Here is a 16,272-nt window from a genome sequence, read left to right as displayed (position 1 = left end):
TGGGGGAGGCCTGAATGTCCCCACAGACACCCCCAGGTGGCCTCGGGGTGTGTGTAGTACTTTGATGTGACCCTGGTGGTGTCTGGTTTTGGGAACAGTGAAGTTTTCTGATACACTTCCTAGCGGCGACGTGTTTGTGCTGCGTTCCCAAATGCCCAGACGCTCCTCCTGCAAAGGGCAGCCTTGATGTGAGGCAGCCCGTCAGCGCAGGTTACACCTGCCATCAAAGCTGCCCCCAAAACCCACAGCCCCTGAGGGACCCCCCCCGGAGCCTGCTCAGAGACCCTTCCACAGTGGGTGGGATGAAAAGAGACGTGGTTTCTGAGGGTGAGGGTGGCATTTTTCTTCCCCTCAGCTCGGTGAAGCAGCTGGGATGCTGCAGTGCTGGTGTCTGGCTGTCCCCTTGCTCGTACACAGGGATCCCAATCCCCTCCAGCCATTCCTGCCTCAGCCCAGGCTCCATCTAGCACATCTCTGATTGTGCTTCAGTACTATCCTGGTCCTCAGAAGGGGATGGGCCATGTGCAGCCCTCAGCACAGAAAACCTGCCCTCAGCTGGGTCCTCTGCTGCCTTTCCCTGCCGCCGCTCCCAGGGCTGCAGGACTTGCCTGGCACAGTTCACGCAGCACCGTCACCTGCTCATTTGTCACCAAGGAAAAGCTGTGTGGTAACCCCACATTCAAAACCAGGAAAACAGGCTGAAAGACCTCCCTAGGGAGCTCCTAACTGGATGGCAGCAGAAGGGCTATGGAGAGCCCTGAGCCTGGCAGCAGGACATCCCTTTCCAGTGCTGGCTGCTGCAGGACCTGGTGCTCGCTGCCTTGCCCCGTTGTCACTTTTCTGCCCCTCTCCACATGGGACAGGCAGTCACAGCCCCTGCTCTGTCACCTTACCAGCCTCTCTTGCTGCCCCCACAAATTGACCCACTGTCACACCCTGCTCTGGTCCTTGCTGCTGTCATCTGCTACTGGGTGACAAGCCAAAGACTCAAAGAGTCTCAAATTCAATTGTGGTCTGAAGGTGGGGCATTTGCAGCCCCACCTCTGTGGCAGGGCCTCTCCCAAGGGCGGAAGGTGGCACGTGCTTATCAGCCCAAGGCACACGGTATGGCCAGAAGGAAGAAAATTAAGGGAGGCACCACTTAACCACAGACCTAGAGCAATAACTGCTCTCAAAACTGCCCCAATATCATGGGCAGTGCTGTACAGCCCCCGTGGCAGTGCTGAGAGGTCTTCAGTAAAGGGAAGAAAGCTGTAACAGGCAACATGCGGTATTCCTCCCCACCGACTGAATTGCAGGCTCAGGACTGATGTAGAAAACAAAGTCTCCTCTGTCTCCTCAAGGACTCTGCAGCATTGGGTATTCCCTGAAATTTCCCTGAGCAGTTAAAATGTTCAGGCATCACTTAGGTGGTGCCATCTGTGCCCGGTGACTTGTGACTGAGCCCTTGCTGTGCCGCAACTTGCGGCGGAGTCGCTTGACCTTAGCTAGTGGTCTGGAAAAAAGCAGCAAGGATGAACACAGCAAGAAAATAGAAATGAGCTGCCCATGGGAAGTAAATAATCCTCATCCTTTTCAAAAATAGGTATCTCCATACCCTTGGGAATTCTGTTGTCCTGGCAGAGGAACTAACCCCAGAACAAAAGCTCCCAGATGGTTTCAGTCCAGGGGTTACAGCCTGAGGAGTGATCCAAGAGGTGGATTTGTCATTGCCTGAGGGCAGGACAGCATCTTAATTCCTGCCTGTGTGGCACTAAGTGCATAAACAGCACCAGAAATCAGGTCTGATCCAGCCTGCACAGCCACTGCGTGTGTTGGGACCGGGCACAGAGAGGTTGACAGGGGAATCAGCAGATTATCTGGCTAATTACATCCTGTTCTCTCCAAATGAGGCGACTTTCCAAGACGTTGCCCTGGTAAATTGGCAAGAACAGGGGAAGACAAATCAAGGTAATTGCTAATGAACTAAACTCAAAATCAGCTTGATAAATATTCCTCAGGCTTTGCAGACACATTTTCCTTTGGTCTCACCCGTAGCTTGCAGGCCAGCAGCACCAAGGCAAACATTTTCTGAAAGCAATGTAATAGAGGAGCTTTTAAAACTGAATTTACCTCATGAAAATTGAAATGAGATGGAACTGGGTTTGACTGGAGGTCTGTCAATCCCAGTATCCCACAGTGGCTGGGCAGGGTGGTGGGAAGACACCGAGACTATGGGACTTCTCCTTGCTGCCTCATCCTTGGATATCCCAGTACAGAGCACACACCCTGGACAGGGCAGCATACACAAACTCTGGGAATGATGAGCCTGGTGGGGATGCTCTGCTTTCTGGGACATCTTTCTGGTCCCTGTTCCTCCATTTTATACCCTTTTCCCTTTTCATTTATTCTCTCTGAGCATTTGGTTCTTTCTTGACTTTTCCCTCTGCAGACACAATGGCCCATGAAGCATCTCCAAGCCTTGGCAGGTAGCTCTGGGTCTGTCCTATCTTAGACAGCTTTGGGGCCCCACAGGGGCTGAGTGGAATCAGGGGGTCCCCAGAGTGGTGAGACTTGCAATGAGGAGGATCACAGGAAATCTGCATGGAAGAACCATGTACCTCACACGAGGCTCATTTCCCCTCACATGTCCTGCCTGGTGGCCAGCAGCTCTGATGCCCTTAGAGCATCCTTCTGTGCCTTCAGCAGAGCTGTGAGGCTTCTGTCATTTCAGCTCCAGGTCAGAGATGCAATTAGTGCCTAAACTCATCTCTTCTTGGCCCACTGCATGCTGGCAGGGAGCCTGGCTGGGTTGGGGCTATTCCCACACACTGGCAGAGGTGACAGGGGCAGGCCATGAGCCCTGGCACACAGAACCCTGGGCACGCAGGGCAGTGTCCTGGACTTACCCAGGACAGCTGACGCTCACTTGGCAGGTCTAGAGAGGGGTCTGTCTGCCCCAAGCACCCTTGGAGGAGCTCCTGCCCCTGGGAGAAGGGGTAGGCAATGACCAGGACAAGGACATTGTCCAGTCCTCTTGTATATCTGAATGACTCTGTGCCTGACACAAGATTTACCTGAGCACTGAATCAAGTTCTGCAGGGAAAAATAAAACTGCAGTCCACAAGTAAGTCAGTAAGCATGAAAGCCAGACAGATTCTACACCTCAACCCTTCTGCCTCCCTCCCTCCCTCCCACGCCCTGGGCTCTGGCCAAGCAGGGACAGCAGGGATACTGACTCACAGGCTATTCATCTACTCTTTGCTCATTTGGGCTTCTCCTGCGCTTCTCAGCAGAGGGTTCCTGCCAGATGAACTGCTGGGCCTCGTCCACTCTTGGCTCCTGGGTTGACAGACTTGAGAAGGTGAACCAGACATGAGGCCACCCTGTCTGCATCCCCCTGTGTTTCCATCTCCTCTGGGGTAGTGCTTGCAGAACTCCCTGGTATTCCTTTCCACCACATGTGCCCAGCATCCCTCACCTGCTAACAGGGAGAATGCATTACTGCTGCCTCAGCTCTGGGCTACCACAACTCCCTGTACTGAGCTGCTGCTGTACCAGCTGGGACCTGCAATGAGACAGGAGCTGCATCAGCCCTTCCCCAGCTGCCAGAATATGGAGATGGGGCTGGAGGGGTCCATTTGTAAGGAGCAAAGCATTTGCAGCACAGGGATGCTGCTGGTGGATGTTCATCCCTGTCTCTGGATACCACACAGGTATGTTAAGCTAAGCAGGTTCCTCACAGGTAGCACAGGTCTCCCTGGAGGGACAGGGGACAGCAGAAGTGCCCCTCTGTTTACTTAGAGAAGGGACATCAATGTGACAGTGTGTCTGCCACTGACCAACCCTGTCTGGACCTCAGGAACCTGAAATGAGAGGGAAAGCACAGCAAGGTCCCAGGGTGAACTTCTCTCTAATTTACTTCTTCTTGGGACTTTTCCTGGTCCCAGGCTCTGCCCTCATAAACACAGGCTGAGCAGTAGGATATACTGCCTTGGATATTTTAGCTGAGTTTCCATTCCAAGCTTTGCTCCAGTTTCTCAGGCTTACAATGTTTTTTCTTTCTTCACATGGCCTCAGCAAGCAATAGCTCCTTCCAGAGTTCTTAGGTAGCTCATGGATGAATTCTGTGTGATGTGATTCATCCTTCAGGACACTGCTTCCATTATCCCTCACCCGCAGCTCTCCTGAGGAGAAACACCAGCCCCAGAGTGATGAGACATGGTGATGCTCATGTCCAACTAACAAACATGGTCTTGCCCAGGTAACCATGGTGCAGATGCAGGAGCACCTGTGTGCTGCCCTTCTACTATCACTGCTCATGCTCTGGCCCCATCCTCTGCTGATTCATCCCTCTGGTCACTGTCAGAGACTGAGGAGGCTTTGGCCATGGCAGGCACAGGCTCCTCAGTGAGCTCAGTGAGGACACCCTGTCCAGGGGTGGAAAATGAGTCAGCGGCCATCTGAGCTTGGCATGTGCTCCAGCCACAGGGACAGCAGTCCCTGGAGGCAGCCACCCTGTGTGACCCCAGAAACTGCTTAAGCCTGAAGAGCAAAGCACATTTCCCTTGGGGGACAGTGCTGCAGCAGTCACAGGGACAGGCACTCCCAGTCACATGGGACTGCCTGAGCACGAACACCCTGGAGCAAGGCTCCTCAGTCTGCACAGTTCCCCTGCACTTTCTGAATTCCAATTCCTTATTCACTATAATGTTTTGCTCTGCTGCTGCACCAGCAACACCTCCTTCCCTGGAGTCTCTGGCCTTCAAACCCTACCTTAGTCCAGGGTTTACCCCCTGCTTTGTGCTCCTGTTTGTCTCTGCACTGAGCCATGTGAAATGGGGTGGCAGCCTCTGAGCAGATTCTTATTCCCAGTTCAGTGGTGCATAAGGTGGGAGGTAGCAGAGCTGCCTCCTGTTTTCCCAGCTAACCCATTTCCAGCTCTGACATGTGTGGATATGTGTAGCAAGAGAAGTTGGGAAGAGCCCTCCCCAAGGAGGTATAGCAGGGTAGCCCAGACAGGCTCGCACTTCAATAATCTCTCCTAGGAAGAGATCTGTGGGTTGAGCCAAAAAGTTGTGGGGCTGGGTAACCACAACTTTGAGACTGTGGAGATGGGCAGAGAAATGCCATATTGCACAGCAGTACAGGGACAAGACCTAGTGTCACCTGCATCACGAGAAGGGAGCCCATGATGCCAAGTCAGGGCTGCCAGGGGCAAGGAGGCATCTCCCTGTTTCTAAATAGCCAGGACAAATACCCAGGAGAAGGTTGGCTGGCCACTGTCTGACCCAGGCCCTCATTTTCAGAGCCACTTATCTGACTCCAGCCCATTCCTCCACTTCCTCCCACCTGGGGCCTTATGTCACCAACACAGAGCAGGCACCAGCCAGAATTGTTGCTCTGTTCCTGCTCCCTTGCTCTGAGGTGGGGCTGCTCCTCCCCTGTGCATTCCTCATCCCTCAACTTGTCCAGAGGACAAAAAGGGCTCTTGCAGCATTCCCTTCAAAGCTGCCCCAGAAGAGGCTGAGTGAGGAGGAGTCCATCCCTCTGCCTTCTCCCTGCTGCTGGCCCCAGATGCATCATTTCAGGAAGGAGACAGCTCTGCTTCCCACTGCCTGGTCTGCCAGAAGTGAGGGGGAGCTTTGATCAAGGCACAACTATCTGTGCTCTGATCGCTGCCTTTCCTGCAAGGCCCTGTTCAGAGGAGAGGGCACATTTCCTTTAACCCTTCTCTCCCTGCCAGCCTGGAGCTCCACAAGAGAGACACATTTATCACATTTCTAGGGAAGTCTGGGAACTGAGTGATGTTCAGTAGCTGTGCCTTTTCAAGAATCCATTCAGTTGTTCATGCACCCAGGGTTTTGGTTTAGAAAATCTTTGTGCTGAGGCTGCCTACAGATCTAATTAATAGAGAGAATGAAGGCAAACTTTCTCAGGGGAACTCAGTGGCCCCCTTCCACCACATCAAAGCTGCTGAGAGATCACGTTATCTTGACAGATGTTGTATACTACAGATCTGGTTACTGAACTTATGTTTCCCATGGACTCATTCCAACACTTCTTTTAATTTGTCAGGGATATATTTCAAAGTGCAACATGCATATGGTTGCAGAAAAGTTGAAGGAAGTTGCTGATTAATGACCTTTTTCCTAGTAGTGTAGATATGGTTGTTCCAGCTGTAGTAGATACAAAGGAAAAGGTAATACACTGGAAAAGATAAAGTATCGTAGAGTAAAGATTATTTTTTTCTGTTTCTTCCAAGTCAAAGCAATTAATAATGCTGTAACACAATGTGCTCAGCCATGTGAGCAGAGTCTGTACCTAAGATACATGGAAGAATTCATCTCAGTGCTCCCATCACTTTTCTGTCACATCAGTGGGAGTATTAGGCACAGGCAGCTGGGATGTTTTTTCTCTGAGAACAGCTTCCCAGTCTCCACTTGTCTGCAGCTCTCTCGTTTCAGTGCTGGCTTGGGTGCCCTAAACAGATGTGTTATTTCTACTTATTTTCACCCTTTTTCAATCAACCACAATCTGAAGCACTGGTGATACCACCAATCACAAGCTTTGACACCTGCTGCCTTATAGTTATCTAAACTGTTTCTTGTCACAAACCTGAGATTAAATGAAATTATGATCTCCACCAGGTAGGAATACGCCCCCTCCTCAGAATTCAGACAGTTCCTGACCCAGCCAGACTTGATGAATGCTGTCAGAGCCAGTCTGGATTGCCTCTGGGGCTGTCTGTCCCCACTGGAGGGCCTCCACTTCCAAGGAGGGACTCCAGACACAGACTGCAGTGCCAATACTATATATGGGAATAAACACACTTAGCAGGATCCTAATACTCAGCTTTGATCCCTGGTCCTTAGAGATAACAACAGCTCTGACCCCTGCAGTTCAGGGAGTCACAACCTCTTGGGTACGAGCATCTGTAAAAACCTGGCTTGGACTTTGAAAAGGTGTTTACAATGACATAAGTGCAAAACAGGGCAAAGGTAAGCCCAGGTTACCATGACTGCAGTTACTTACCTGTGCTGATGCAAGAAGACAGCCCAGAGCTCTAAGTGAACAGGCAGGGCCCAGCTCTTCCCCCCACAGCTGGATGGTGCAGGGATTCTGCAGAGACATTATCCAGGCCTACTCTTACCTACAGGTGACACAGGTGTTCAGCCAGAAACTTGATCTAAATCCTATCTCTGCCTGCAACCAGGACATCAGGGTGCTATCTGATTGATCTGATAAATGCCTTCAGTAAAATCTGTTTCACACCATCTCTGTGCATCACTGCAAACACATTGAGGAAACAGAAAGGTGACAAATGAACACTGAGATTTGAACTTAATTTAGGCCAGACTGTAGCCACAGCAAGTGCATTGCAGAGTGCAGACCCTGGCTCTTTTAAAGACAGAGGAGGCAGCAGTAGGATTCACAAAAGCTGTACAATGCTGGAGCTCATTTTTCCCACCCACATGAGGAGCTGCTGTATTTTCAAGTCAGAAGCAGCTGGTGATTGATAGTACATGTGCCTCACTTCAACAAGGAGCTGTGTCTGAATAGTGTATGTTTCTTTAGTTCAAACTGTTCAATCTTTTGTCTTTAAGAAGAAGCCAGAGGCTGCTCCCTCATGGGGAGGATCTTCTGCCCAGCAGTGCTTTGAGACTTTGTTCTGCTTTTCATACAGTGACTCTCTTTTGCCTCTATCTCGTGGTTTCCAGCAGTCACACATTTCTTAGGAGGAGGAACTGAGCCACAATTTGGAGATGTGGTACAGTTGTGGTCACATAACAAGCTGCTGACCACCCCAAGAATTCACCACTGTCTCCCTGCTCTCACCCTGTAATTGCATTCTGGAGGAGGTGGTCCTGATGCTTCAAGGGCTTTACATCCCTCAGCTCCTATGTGCTGCACTCCCAATCCTGAGGAGAGGGCAGGGGGAGTCTGGAGGCTGGGCTATTTTCTGGTTGTCAGTATTAAGCTGTTTGTTATTCTAAGTGTTGTGGGTTTGTGGGGCTGTGCTTTGAATTAACCAGGCTGCAGGCCCTTGAGCTGCTTCCCACTCCTCAAGCACTGTTCTCATCCCTGCTGGGAGGGTTCCTGTCCTCTCAAGTTGTGATGGAGAGCAGCACACAGCAGCTGGAGTGCTTTATTTCCAGTTGACCTAAGCCATGATTACACAGGGGGCTTTTCCTATTTGTAGCTCAGAACAGCTGGGGGATTGTCCCTGCCTGCAGCGCATGGGACAGGCACATGACATGGCTCTGTGTGGCAATACAAACCTACACCAGACATATGCCTTCCTTTCCAGGCATTTCTGCAGCCTCAACAGCCTCTAAGTTTCAGACTGACCAGTATTTCCTTTTGGGGTATCTTCACTGCAGGCTCCACCATGGCTAACCCAGGCTGCTGCCTAGGCTTTGTCCCAAATTGTTTGGTGTCCCATAATGGCCATCCCCATGGTCCCACGAGTTGAAGCAATGAGAGGAGGTTTGAACGAGTGCCATGGCCACCCAGACTGAGACCCAGCCTCCTTGCACTGGGGCTCTAATCCACAGTTCAGAGGCCATGAGTCCACCAGGACACATAAACTCATCCACCCCTCACCGTGCCAGTCCCACACAACTCCTGTAGGGGCTGGGGTTAGCAATGCACAGAGGGAAGCATGGGGTTCCTGAGGAGCCTGGGGACTGTGACAGCAGTGCAGGGTGGCTGCTGGGGCTTAGGCAGCACTTCCCAAGGAAGCAAAAGCAATTAGCTGAGCAAAACAAGATGTACTCAAGGGGGTTGTCTGAGGAACCCCCAGGAAACCTTGTTCCCCTGCGAGGGGAAAGCAGGAGACAACTGCCTCTTCTGCTTTCTCCCTCAGCAGCAGAACAGAGCAAGTCTCCCAAGCCCTGGCAGTTACTCACTGCTCCCTGGAGTTCCCATCACCTTGCTTTCTGAACACAGAACTGCCTGCTTTCCCCGGCAACCCAGGCAGGAGTCTCCAAAAACCCCAGCTTCTTGCCCTCATTATCCCTGTGTGCAGCCAGGCCAGTCTGGGGCTTGGCCACCCTGAGACCTGGGGGAGCCCAGCCCCAGCTGCAGCAGCAAGGACAGAGCTGTGTTTGACCTGCAGCTTCCCCTTTTTCCCAGTTTTCAGCTGCACAGTGACAATCCCAGAGGCCCAATGCTCTCTGACCTTGGCTGTCCTCATTTGCTTCTAAAACTGGCTGATCACACTGGCGAGCTCCAAAATTGGCATCCCAGACAGCCTTTTCTCCACCATGTGGGATTCCAGGCACCGCCAGGGGCTCCCAGCGTTTTTAATTATTTTTCTTCTTTTTTTGAAGCCTTTTTTGTTCATGCTGTTTATGCTGTTTCCAATGGGACAGGGTGGCCCTCTCCCTACAGGCCTTGCTGTGTGCTTGCTCAGGCTGGCTCATCCTTCCCATGTATCTCAGAGGGACACCTGAGAGCATGGAGGCAAATACAAGCTGGCTGTATTTCCACTATGGAAAAGCCCCAGGGTTTTAGGACATGATGAAACAGAGATCTTGACTCCAGCAGTAGTGGCAGACCCTGCAGTACCTTCTTCCCCATATGTAATGACCAGCTAAGCTGTCATCAACAAGCAGAGGATGAGAACAGGTGGTGAGAGACCTGATGGCACCTGTGAACCGTGTCCTGGGGGAGGAGAGAGCAACAGAGGAAAGTGTTGGATGTCACTGCTCTGCAGCGTCCCCAAGACCCTTTGCTGGCAGGGTCACATGACAACAAATAGGAAATGGGGAGGATTTGGGGTAATGGGAGTGAAGGCATGCCTAGTGGCAAGCTCATAATCTGCTGGAAGGTGAAAGAGATGGTGTCTGTCCACATCTGATTTGCATGAACCAGGAGCTGCTCAGAGGAGCTGCAGTGTTGTGGGCGCTGGCAGAGAGAGCAGCAGGAGGCAGCACTTTGCACTTTTACACAGGGCTGTCACTGCTGCATCCACACACTGCTTTTCCACGGTACATTCTGATGGTGCCCATTCAGCGGGCTCTGCACAGCCACGTAAGCAGCCAGCCAGAAGAAACCCACATCCCAATACCAGCCAGCCAAGTGATCTTGGGCTGTGCCTGGCTCTGCTCTTTCCATGCAGCTGGAAGCAGTGACACTTTCACCTCAGTGGACCCACAGCTTTGTTTTCACAGAGGCAGATGAGGAGCGGACAGAGGGTGCTTTGCCCTGGCAGCAGACCGTGACCGTGTCCCTGGGAGCCAGTGGGAAGGTCGTGCTGCGTCATGCTCTGGCCACCAGCTCTGGGGTTTGTGCTGTTTAAACCAGTTCCTCCTGCCACAGTCTACATATGGCCCCAGCCATGGCTGCTTGGCCAACCCAAAAACTGTTTCAGAAAAGCAAACTGAACTGAACATAGCATTCTGATGTGGCTGTTTCCCTTTTCCACGCCCTGGCTTGGGGACAATCCTGGGCTGCTTTTGGAGAGGGGTTAGAGGAGTTTTTCCTTGTGTGCCTCAGGCTAACCAAAGCCACTGCTGCACATCTGCAGACTATGGGAAATGAACCAGGGGTCCAGCTGAAAGGACATAACTCCCAAAGCCAGAGTGGTATAGTTAGAATGCATCCCAGCCCCTTAATGCTCATCCAGACACATCTTCAGCTTTTTTATCACAGCACTGTTTATCCTTTCCACTAATTTCATCAAATAACCAGTCATCCAACACAGTCTGCTGTGCCAGTGAGAGCAGGCAGGCTCCAGCCTGACCCAAGCTGCTGACTCCTATCGATTACTCATTAGCCGTGGGTGTGGTGTGAGGCGTAGGAATCACAAAACTTGCTACCCGTGTAGGTCTGCACCAGCTTCTGGTCCCTGGGCAGTGCTTTGCCCTTGAATTGATCTTGTCCTTTGAATTATCACATTTATAGAAGAAAAATCGAACAATCAGTCCAGGTATGAACTGCCTTGAACTGGCTTTCTGCACTGGATTATACTTCAGACATTGCGACAACTTTGAAACCTTCTTGCTTTTCCCTGTAAGAAAAAATAGTTCTGAATAAGTTGCTGCTAATTGTGTTGGAAGGGTTTTAGTTGTATCCCACTCTCCCAAAACCCAAAGAAAGTAGCATATGAAATAAGATACTTTTTCAGTGCTTTCTCCTCCTGACCTGAATGATGAATTACAAACAAATTTAATCTGTGTGATACAGCACAGCATTGCATCTTTTACTTCTGTGCTTTCACTAGCATAAATGCTGCAGAAAGAGGGCAGGATGATCAAAACCTGAAAAAAGAAAAATAACACCATGAAATATTTGTTGCAAAAGCATGGCTATTTGTAGAAGCTATTGAGAACAAGAATAAAACACCGTTAGCTTGGCTAGGAGGGTTCATCCTCCCACGTGAACTGATGGGAAGGCCATGGGTGGTACTGCTGTAGCCTGGAGTGGTATCTCTGCCTGGATCAGCTTAGGAGCCTCATCCCCTGAAACATAATCACAATGTGAACGCCCACACTACCAACAGCTTTGCACAAACAACAAGCAAGTACAGTTTGTTTCCAGGAAAGCCAAATGCACAGGTATATTAAGATATTAATGAACTCCTGCTAAAACAGGTCAGAAAAAAAGAGAAAGATTTCTGTTTTCTCTAGTTCCAAATACATCATATCCCTCTTGAGAATTTTTCTGGGGAAAGGGTGGGGAAATAATAGCTCTCCACTGTGCTGTGTGAGCTGGCCCTCACTCTCACCAGTTTCTGATCAGCAACACAGATTGTTCAGCACTGAACCAACAGAAAGCACATGAACTTGAATGCCTGGATGAGTCATTTGCAGAGCTGTAAGCACAATGAAACTGCAGTAATGAAAAAGTGAGAGCTCAGAGAGTGCCCATTCGGTGAAGTGAGGGATGCCTGTGGTGTTGATTAGGTCTTGAGCATCCCACAAGGTCCTGTGCCTCACATGCCCTGACAATCAGAGCAGCTGCATGGAAAATGCTAAGTTCCAGGAAACGTTTGGATCATGGCACTGGGTCTTTAGTGCTGCAAGTGTGCTAACCCCTCTGTGCAGCTGTGACTGGCTTGGGGGAAAGGTTTTGGTACCACATCCATGTAGGGAGGTTATCAGCCCCATGCTGTGTGTTTGGATGGAACCAGGTAGGCAGGAATGGTGTATGGTTGGTGTGTGCATAGTCCTGTGGACAAGTACCCACGTCCAGCAGACAGGGAGATGCCTGGCACAGCATGGACAGTTGTGTTATGGACAGTTGTGTCTATCCAGGTGTTGTTACAGGCAACTTGGAGGGCAGTGCTCATGACTCTCTCCAGACCAGTGCAGAGGGATATTTAGGAAGACTCTGATGCTAGCAGCACTAAATATGTGCAGGGAGTATTGAGCCTCTAGTTCTTCAATTGCAAGCCATGATCAAACCCATTAGATACCATAACTTTACTTGAACTAAAAGCAATTGTACCCAATTCTTGCTGTAACAATAATGACCTATTGTGCAATGCTATTGATGATTATTAACGTCATTGTTTGCAGGAAACTGGACTGTGGTTTTCACGTGAAAAACCCAGCCCACTGATGTTCCCAAATTGTTTATTTTCTAGTAAAATTGAAGAGGGGAAGATTGAGCAAGCCACAGCAGTCTGTGACAGCCCTGCTGTATCACAAGTATCACATTGACTTCTGCCCCCCTCCCTGTCTTCACAATGGGATGTTAACTCTGTAGCCCAAGTATGATGGATTAAGAATTACTACTCTCAGTGATCTTGTTGATGCTTTTGCTACAAAAATTTTCTTTCCTCTGGAACTGTGAAAGTAGATACAAGATACAAAGGAAAATGAATAGCAATGTCTCTTTGCCCTCCAGTTGAGCAATGTCTCTTTGCCCTCCAGTTGTTGGCAACATATACCTACCCACATAGGGTAGGTATATGTTGTTTCAATCTGCCAGGCTGCCCAAATGTACTGGTGGCTCATGTGGCCCAGCTGAGGCAAAGTTATTACTTTCCAGAAGAGTGATGTGAAGTAGTTGCAGTGTGATGGGAAAAATTTCAGACTGCTCTGGGAGCTCAAAATCCTGAACAGGCTGTGTGTGGGAGGGAGACTTGGACATGATGGACAATAAAAGATTGGCTACTGCACAGGGATAAAGAGTCATGAACAAGCTGATAATGCAGTCTCTTCAGACCTCCCTATTTCTGGGCTTGTTACTGTTTGCAGTGCTAGAGGCTAAATTTGGTCATGGGACTTCTACTCAAGCTGTCCAATTAATCTGTGAGTTCTGCACTTCATGGCTAAGAGCTCTGATCAGCAAGAGAGTAGAAAACCACTAGCAAGCATAACAACCTTCAGCATGCTCATCAGGAGGGACACACTCAGGAAACTCATGCTGAAAATGCAAGTGTCAGCACCCTGCACTGAGCACCCCAGTGGGGAAGGGTAAGAAGATGATGTCCTCTGCATATGAGGTACATAGGAAAGGGGTTTTGGGAGAGGGGGAAGAACTGGTCTTCCCAGTGTCCATATTTGTGTCAAAGGAAGACACCTCCTTCAGCACATAAGAAATTCTCTACTTCCTAGTCCTGTGTGTAACAGGGTTTTGTATGGCTGGTCTTAATTGCAATGATATGAACCCAAACACTGAGCACTGAGTGCAGCCATGCTCCTCAAGCTCAGATGTCCTGAGAAGTCTGTTTTCATCCAGGGTTCAGCTCAGTTTATTCACCTGGGCAGTATCTGCTCCAGTTCCCCAAAAGGCAGAAGCAGGTCCTCAGGTCCTCCAGGGAAGATGTAATAGGAGAGACAGGTGTTCATAGACCAACACTCCCACAAACTAAACCTTGGTTTTCCTGATCAATCTGGAGATGCTCCATTTTCTGCTCCAATGGCTCAAATAAATTTTTTTCAAGCATTGCTTTAGGTTTGTTGATGATGGTTGTTTTGGAGTGGAGGGAAGCAGCTCCTGGACACCTCTAAGAAAACAAATTGTCAGATGTTGCCTCCTCACCCTGGTCTGCAGGCCTTGGCTTTGAAGCTGCTTCTGGCTCTTTGGTTTGGCTCTGCTTTTCTTTTGCAGTCAGGTCTGATTACAGCAAATCCCAGATCTTGAATCAGGGCAAGTTTTAATACTGTACAGGCCTTGTTTATGTAACAGCTCCCATCCCTCAGGGATGAATCCAGGACTCGCAGCACTAAAAGCATTAGCTGCTGCCACTGGAGCTAAAGATGTAACTCCTCTGGCTGGTAGCACCAGTACATTTATAGCCTTTAGAACAAACACTGGAGGAGACTTGTGACACACTAAAAAGTGGGTTATGCCTACTTAAGCATTTCATCCCACCACTGTACTCAGGGAGAATGTACTCGTAGGGCCACAGGTGTGAAAACACTCCTGATGCTGCTGCCAGCCCACTGCCCTGAGCTAGTCTGAGTAGAGTGTACACATCATTACTTACCAGCAGTGTTCTACTAGCACTCATGTCCTCCCTTTTACTCTCAGACCTCCTCCAGCACTGGAGAAATGGAGGACAGAACAAGTGTAGGCAGGGCTCTGGCTCCCTTGGCTTAAACAACAGTCTCTGCTCATCTTTCTCAACTCATTTTGTAATGACTTTGGCATAATGGAGGTTTATATTCTTCTTCCTTTACAGGCATGTGATGCAGAGCCTTTGGGCTTCAACATGTCAGCAGCTCAAAAAACAGACAGCCACCTCCAAAAAGCAGCTCTGTTTGCCTCCACAGCCCAGGGCCCAAAGACATGCTCACACTCAGAACAACTTCAGGTCAACACCCAAAAATACCCATGATTCACCTTAAAGCTTTAACACAGCTTAATTTCCCCATCATTCATTCTTTGTCCTTTCTGTTTATGCTGTTTAACTACACAGCTCAGTATCTGGACATCTACTTACCCCTACATTCCAAAGTGTTTGGTGCAAACAAACATCAGTTTAATGACTGTTCAGGGATTTACTGTAAATTGCCTCCTGGCTTCCATCCGAAAATCCATATTTTGCTGGGACATAGCATTTATAAAGCATGAAGTGAACCTTGAGTGTCTTCCCCAACAAAATGCCAGTCCAGCCTGAAACTGCATGATTGTGATTGCGCACGATTCCCTTGTCTGGGGAAGAGATTGCAGAAAAATGCAGTAGTTACAGTTACATTTGTTCTTGGCTCCTGTATCTGAGCAAGGTATGTCTGTCTGTCAGTTTCCCTGTCCCAAAATGTTAAAAGCACCTGCAATAGAGCTGATTCTCATTTTTTCCAGAAATAGAGTCAGAGATCTGCAGGGTGTGTGACCATGTGTGTCAGGGAGCTCTACAGGGATTCTTTGGTACCTTAAGGCTGTCCTTGTTACTTGCACAGTGACACCTTTTACCTTTACCTCTGCCTTGGGGGCTTGGAGGGAATATTCTGGTCCACTTTTGTTTCCAGATTCCCATCTCCCTCATTTACCTGAGTTCATTTCAGCATTTCTATCAAATTGACTCTCACAAACATTCCTGACAGGGGAGCAAGGACTGCGGTGCAAACAGGCACTCGTTACATAAACCACTTAAATGAGACATCAGCCAAATCTGGCCGGTGGAAGGAGGATGTCAGCTGAGGACAGGGTATTTAAACGCAGCAGGGGAGAAGCTACAGCTCAGGGTTTGTTAAGGATATTTACAGCCCTTTGTGAGGGGAAACGAAGCTGTGTCCATCTCCTTCAGTGACTCCCCTGAGGCGGGGGCTGCACACCCTGTGTCACTCTTTAGGGCGAGCAGGGCTGCTGGCCCTCAGCCACCGCTATACAGGGACAGACACCGCAGCTTCCATCCCTTTCAGCCGCCAAAGCATGGCTGTGAAGGCCCTGGGACAAGTTCTCCGTCCTTTTAGGTGGTCTGAGGGAATTAGAAGGGCACAGCTGGGGCTTGGCAAGGGAGTTGTGCCCGGCTCCTTGGGGAGCGCGTCGCAGGCCTGCGGCACCGGCTGCGGGGGCACGGCCGCTGCGCACAGGAGCCGCTGCTGACCGCGGCCCCGGCCAAGGTTAAGCCCCCGATAAGGGCACGGAGCACTTTCCCCGGCCGAGGGGCTGCAGATAACCGGCAGTAAGTGACAGGCTGCTGCGAGCCGCGGGCCGGCTGGGAGAGGCGGACACCGAGGCCGCAGCCGCCGCTGTGTCCGCCACACCGGGCAGCGCCCTGCGGTACCCCCACTGCCGGGAGGGAATCGAGAAACCCCTCGTCCTCTCCAGCACCGAGCCAGCCCTTCGGCTCTGCGTGCGGTGTCCGAACAGAGCGGACCCCGATTCCTCCCA

This window comes from Molothrus aeneus, chromosome 10 (genome assembly GCF_037042795.1).
Source record: "Molothrus aeneus isolate 106 chromosome 10, BPBGC_Maene_1.0, whole genome shotgun sequence".
Classification (NCBI taxonomy): domain Eukaryota; kingdom Metazoa; phylum Chordata; class Aves; order Passeriformes; family Icteridae; genus Molothrus; species Molothrus aeneus.
The sequence above is the reverse complement of the archived record's forward strand: the minus strand, read 5'-3'. Positions refer to the sequence as shown.